Source organism: Notamacropus eugenii, chromosome 3 (assembly GCF_028372415.1).
Source record: "Notamacropus eugenii isolate mMacEug1 chromosome 3, mMacEug1.pri_v2, whole genome shotgun sequence".
NCBI classification, from domain to species: Eukaryota; Metazoa; Chordata; class Mammalia; order Diprotodontia; family Macropodidae; genus Notamacropus; species Notamacropus eugenii.
This window is the reverse complement of record NC_092874.1, coordinates 415,040,058-415,047,051: the sequence shown is the minus strand read 5'-3', so window position 1 is coordinate 415,047,051 and position 6,994 is coordinate 415,040,058. Positions and strand designations below refer to the sequence as shown.

Below are 6,994 nucleotides of genomic sequence, written 5' to 3'. Positions count from 1 at the left end.
CACTGTGTAAAAGAGCACAGATCATCTTTATTTATCATTTTATTATGTCAATTTCTACATTAAGATGGGGGTAGTGATCTTGGAAACAGTTTTAGTCATCTGATAATAGAAATATGGGTGAAATGAATTTTTTGTCTCTGTGTTTAGCAATCAGTGGATGGATCGGCAGTTTGGTTTCCAAAGCTGATTTGTGTGTGTAGGTATAATGTGTGTGCATATAATATATATACAGAGATAGATAGATAGATAGATAGATAGATAGATAGATAGATAGATAGATAGATAGACAGATAGATACATAGATAGAGATATATAATTTGAATTAAGGTAGAGTACTAAACTTCTGCAAGAATATTAAGAATTTTTCTAACTGGGGCTCTAAACTTTTATAATTGCGTTAATAATTTTGCAACAAATAAATAAAATAAAAAAATTAAAGTTAAAAATGAAAATAAATTAAAAATCCCCACAAAATAACAGAAAGAAACTATGTTAACCTGAGATCTATGTATTGCCTCTTAAGCTAAAGGGCAAGATAATTTTTCATAACTGGATATGGCTTATTAAATCTCTCCAGAGAAAGGTGTGTGGGATGGGGTGAGGGGGTAGTTACTTAAGAAATTACCATACTCTGAACCACTTCTTAGTGAGAACACTGAAAAAGCCTAAGTAAAAATCAGCTTTGGTTCATCCTGAGAGTCAGAGTGATTAGAAAGGATCCTGTACTCTCTACAATGCCACTCACTGATATTACATTAGATCCTAGCTGACCAAACATTCTAAGCCTAGAGTATCTAGGGTGGAGATCTAGCATTCTTTCTAGAAGAGGTAAACATGTAGTTCCTATTAAGTTTGGGAAACCAAACTGCCAATCCATCCACTGATTGCTAAACACAGACACAAAAAATTCATTTCACCCATATTTCTATTATCAGATGACTAAAACTGCTTCCAAGATCACTACACCAATCTTACTATAGAAATTGACATGATAAAATGATTTAACAAATAAAGATGATCTGTGCTCTTTTACATAGTGTAATACAGTGGCAAAGTACAAAAAATTAATATTTGAAGTCAGAATACCTGGATTAAAATCCTGGTTCTACTGCTTACTACCTAGGAAAGTCATTAAACCTCTCTGCGAATCAATTGTTCATATGTGAACTGAACATAGAATAGATTAACTGTAATGTCAATTATAACTCTTATTCCAGTTTCTTTGATTTATGACTTCTGACCTTTGGTGTCTGTCTAATCTTGGATAAATCACTTGGTCACCCATGTTTTTTTTTCCCTGCAAAATAGGATTAATAACTGCACTATTTACTGCACAAGTTTGTTGTAAGGATCAAAATATGATGTTTTCCTTGTCTATACTTATTTATTATTAATTAGGAGGGCTTTGGAAGGGAGAAATAATTATTAAGGATTCCGGAGGTGGAAAAAAGTAATAAAAGTGTCAATGAAACAATAAAAATATGGTCAAGATAACTGAAAAAAATTTCACAAAGGGAAATAAACAAGCAGTGGCAATTTTGTTTCGTATTGTTTTCTATTTTACAAAATAGACAAAATTACATATGTAATTAAAACTATACAAACGCAGATGTGGAATATCTTTTCTGTTCTTTGTATCTCACAATACTTATACTGCTTGATATTAAAAACCATAATAAAAATATTCAAGAGATAATTATTGAGAATATATTAGGTTTGTTGTTAGAACCTTAGGTTAGTGTGATGTCAAAGAGCACTTTGTGGCTTGTAGTTTTTTGACTCATCTTCCTTACCAAAAATATTCACAAGGAAAATAACAGAGAAGGAGACAGTAAAAGGAGGAGGTAGATCAGCAGGAGAAGGGAAAGAGAGCAAGTGAGACAGAAACACATAGAAAGAGACAGAGACCAAGAGAAACAAAGACAGAAGGGACAGAGAGAAAGAGAAAGAGAGAGACAGAGGTAGAGACAGAGAGACACAGAGACAGAGAGACAGAAACAGAGACAGAGAGACAGAGACAAAAAGATTCAGAGACAGGGATAGAGACAAAGCAGGATGGGAGAAGTTTGAATAGGGACAGTGTCCAAGCCAGTGACGGAAAGACAATCTTTTTCTCAGGGTACACCAAATACTATATTACTGCATTTCAACAATGTGGGCAATTCTAATAGGGTAGATGAAAGCAGGGATGTCAGTGATTATATTGCCATTATATGGCATTTCAGCTACTGCGCTCCATTTAGGATGAGATCTGGGTGTGAAAAATAATATTATTATGCATGATAAACAAGTACACACATATCTATGGAAAATATATATGCCTTGAAAACCTCACATATGTGTCTCCATTCCCTTGACTCTTCAAAAGTACATTAAATTTAAAGATTTTATTCCATTTTACCCAACTGTATTTTACTAATTACAATATACTTAGATAGGACAAGACTGTGGGTTATGACTAAAGAAAATAAATGTTCATTGTCTATCATAACACATCGTCGCATAGCTCCATTGTTAAAGAGATGACAGATAATCTGAAAGAACCACTGCTCTTGAAAATAACTAAAAAAATGAACAGGTTTTGTCAATGTATGTTACCAAGTCCTCATCTTCAGGAGGAAGGTAAGATAAATAATTGAAATCAGTTTCCCAATGACCTAGCTTAAGTCTTTATGCAGTCTGGGAAAGGTGAAGAGTAGCCATTGGCAAGTCAACAGACGATAAATCATATAATCTGAATATCCCTCCCTGTTGTTCCTTTTGAGCTTCTACAGTGTCTCACCCCCTTCATTTATTACAATGTTAATTTGATATCATGAATCTTGGCATATTACAGTGATGGCCTTCTGTTAGCTTGTCACTTTTACTGTATGAATGAAAGTTGCTGCTTTCTTACCCTCTGGCATCACTTTCAGTGGAGAAAATGCAGTATTATTTTAACAATGTGTGACAGGTTTCCTAGATAGAATTCATGGAACATTTCCAAGGAAACCATCCAAAATCATTAAATATGGTGCTGTGTTTGAGGTCATTACTAAGTAACCACAAGGATAACAACACAAACAGTGCTATTCCTAATGCATATGAAATAATTTATCGGCGTCTTAGAGTCAGATTTTTATGAGAAAAATATGTATGTTAGTGAATCATTTTAATCCACATCTGTAAATTCCATCAGTTTTAACTTCTCCCTAGCAGCAGATTGACAGACTGCAATTAAGGGATGGGAGAAGAGAAGAGTCCACCAACTACTTAATTAACTTCTTAAACAAACTAAATTTAAGCACTGATGCCAATAAAAGTTTGTCCCTCATCCATATCATAATGAAGTATCATTCAAGACTAGAATATTATTAAATGATTCGGTTTTAAAGAAACTTCTGCCTCTTCTGGGAATCATTTACAAAGAAAGAGGGGATTTTAAAATATAGTGGCACCCATGACCACCATGGTATTAAGGGGAAACACATTTCAGATTAATGTAAAGAAAAATTGGGCTGAAAAGCTAGTCTTAGAATTCAGAACGCCTGATATCTGTGGTGGAATAACTTTCAGAACTGTTCCTAAGACTCCTGATTCTAAACACAGTATCTAATTCAATTTATACAATTCATAAGATATCTATTAGGCCCTACTATGTACATGTAGGGGCAGGTAGGTGCTCCACTAGATAAAGCTAAGGACCTAGAGTGAGGAAAACTTCAGTTCAAATAGAATCTCAGATACTTATTAACTGAGTGATGCTGAGCAAGTAATTTAACCACTGTCTGCCTCAATTTGCTCATCTCCAAAATGGAGATAATAACGGCATCAACCCCCTAGAGTTGCTGTGAGGACAAAATTTGTGAAAAAAAATATTTGTGAAGTGCTTCGCAAATCTTAAAATGCTATATAAATGCTAGCTATTATTCCTATTTTCAAGTCACATCCCTGGGCACTGAGGATACTGAGACAAAAATGAAATTGTCACTTCTCTCAAGGAACTTTCGTTATTTCCAACTTCTTCACTCTTTATATTCCTTCTTCAGGGAGACTTGTGAATTTTTTTGACTGAACTTGTACATTTTCTTTACTTAGAACTTTCTACTAGAAAGAAAGGTTAGGTACAAAGATCAGAGAGACCAAAAAGGAAGCATGACACAGAGGTTGAAAAGGAGGAACAGGTACGATATTTCTCTGTTCTTAAAATGAAAGCTGGAATCAGATGTTTTAACAATCAAATCTAGACTTGGCATGTTGGTGAAGGTACCTCAGAAGTGATATAGTGCCAAGCCTAGAGGCCTGTATTGGGCTACCCGAGTCTTTCTTACCTGTCCCAGGTCTTCGGTTGGCCAAACCGGATAAACGTATGAGAGAAAGGACGTTCCAGAGTTGAACAGGGGTTGAGCTTTATTTCAGGGTCCAGGTTACAAATGCAGGGGAGTCTTCCTTAGGAGGAAGAGGGGGAGATTTCCTAAGGAGGCTAAGCTTAAGGGATTGGAAGTAGAAGTACAAGCGGGGAGAGAGGGGGAGGGGAGAGAGAACAGAAAAGAAGCGGAGCCCTACTGTCCTCTTAGGCTCCACACGTGCTAAGAGAGCTTTCCGGCTTCCTCAATCCTACTTAATCTTCAGCCACACAGTTTGCATCTCAATACCGTGCTGTTAGGTAACTAGGTATGCTCCAATCCGGGACAACCTCGAGGGCAGGGAGACTCCACCCATCACGTATCTCCCGGGGAGAGGCGGAAATACCCGAGCTAGCCGAGCTAGCTCAGTCTGACCTTCTCGAATCCCCGCTGTTCATGGAGGGCCTCGTAAGACTCTAAGATTTAGAAGTCCCACTTTTACCCGCCCGAGACCGTCCACACGGAATTGAGCTTCCAATCCCAACAATATAGTATGAATAATAAGAGTAATGGACTTGAAGTACAGGACCAAGGCTGCATGCCTGGCCTTGGAAATGACTATAATGTAAATGACATATGTGGATATCCTTAAATTATTTTATCTTTCTGTGTCTCAATCTTCATGTGCAGAATTAAGGAGTTGTTGTATATGACCTCTAACATCAATTTCATTTCCAAATCCAGGATTCTATGAGCCTACATTGTCCTATACCTTTGCTAAAAGACTTTCAGTGTTAGGAAAATTGATATATCTTGAGTGATGATGAAGTATGCTACCTTCCTATGTACTGACAAGGAAGTGATGGCCCAAAGATGAAGAACAAGACATTTTCAGACATGGCCAATGTAGAACTTTATTTTGCTTGACTACACATATTTGTTACAAGAGATTTTTCCCCCATTGGGGAGGGAAGGAGGTTTGAGAGAGAGATGATCAAGATAGGGTAAGAAAATGTATATATAGAGAATCAAGGTTGAAGGTCAAACTAGGCCAGGCCGCTGGCGAGCTGAGGCAATGGACCAGTGTGATGCAGTGATACCTTCCCTGGAGCCCTTCAGGGTAGAGCAGGTACCACCCATCATCTACTCTGATCCAAATTTCATCTCTGAGAGAGACCCAGCTGCTCAGACAGGTGTATGAGGCTCCAAAGCCCAAATGGACACAGCTTTCTTGGAGGAACTTACAGAACTGGGGTGGGCTCCCCCACCCAAAGGGGATGGTCCTTGAGCAGCTGCCTCAGTGGCTCCAGCACTGGGTGGGCTCTGTCTCTAGTCTTGGCCTCTTTGGCGGTGCCCAAGCTAATCAGGTGCTGGTAAATGAGTACCAGCCAGGAGAGAGCATCATGTCCCATGAGAATGGCCCCCCGTACTACCCAACGGTCAGCACTATCAGCCTTGGCTCCCATACCATCCTGGACATGTACCTGCCCCAAAGGCCTGAGCTGGAGAAGAATCCACAAGAGGAGCAGCCTCAGCTTCAGCCCAAGTTCTCGCTGCTGCTGGAGCCCCAAAGCCTCCTGGTCCTCCGAGGTGAAGCCTACACTCACCTCCTCCATGGGATCCGCCCAACATTGATGGACTCTCTGACCAAGACCCCCGTGGCCAATGCTTCTGCCTGCCCCTCAGCTGAGCCTGGAGCCCTGCTGCCCCGGGGCACACACATCTCCCTAACTATTCGAAATGTTCTGGACCAGCCTCTTGCTGAGCAAGAAATCTCCACGCACCAAGTGAACCCAGGGATCTCCAAGCACTAAGAAGCCAACTGATCATACAACTTTTCCTGCCTGCCTCAAGACTCCTGGGTCTGGGTCAGCAGAAAGAGTTTAGGGAGAAAGCATACCCATCCCAGTCATTGAGGAGAGGATTCTACCTGCCACAACCCCATCCTGGTTCAGGAATAAACTACAATTACCTCGGTAAAAAAAAAAAATGTATATATAAAAGAAAAAGAAAGGAAAAGATGGCCAGTGAAGCTTCATTTGGTAATACACAGGAGAAAACAGAAAGAAATCAAGAGGAGAGTCTTGGAAGTAAAATATTGAATGTATTATATATATAAAAGGAAGCTGTACATTATATTTGTATATAGATATGTGTGTATGGATATACATATATATCTATATATATAAATATAGTTAAAGAGAGAGATAATACTGATAATGGAAATATAGAGAGAGAGGGAGAGGGAGAGAGACAGACACAGAGAGGGAGAGTTTGTACACAAACCTCTTCTGTTATGCTGCATATTAGACGTGTCCATTTTGTTTGATGTTAAGATCAGGAAAAAAAAGTCTCTTGAGGAAGTCCTATTTTTAGATCACTTACATTATTAATATGTTTTCTTTACAATTAGCCAACATATTTTCTCCATCTTCTAATAGACCAGTTTTGGGTTTTACCTCTGAGATCCAAAATAATAAATTTAATTGAGCCTTTTCATAAAAACCCTTCAAATATTTGAAAGCTACATACTGCTTGCCTTTATCATGAAATGCTCGATCTTGTCAATGTCCTATGCAAGATAAGTTGTGCAGACGTGGAACAAAGATCTCCTCTCCTGAAGTCACTTTCACCTAATTCCGATATTTTTTTCCTGTTGTCTAATTCCT

At 38.5% G+C, this 6,994-nt stretch overlaps 1 pseudogene; it reads left to right on the top strand.

Annotated features, from left to right (window-relative positions):
* The first annotated feature begins 5,388 nt into the window (after positions 1–5,388).
* Positions 5,389–6,206, top strand: LOC140531729 (alpha-ketoglutarate-dependent dioxygenase alkB homolog 6 pseudogene; annotated as a pseudogene).
* The last annotated feature ends 788 nt before the right edge of the window (positions 6,207–6,994 follow it).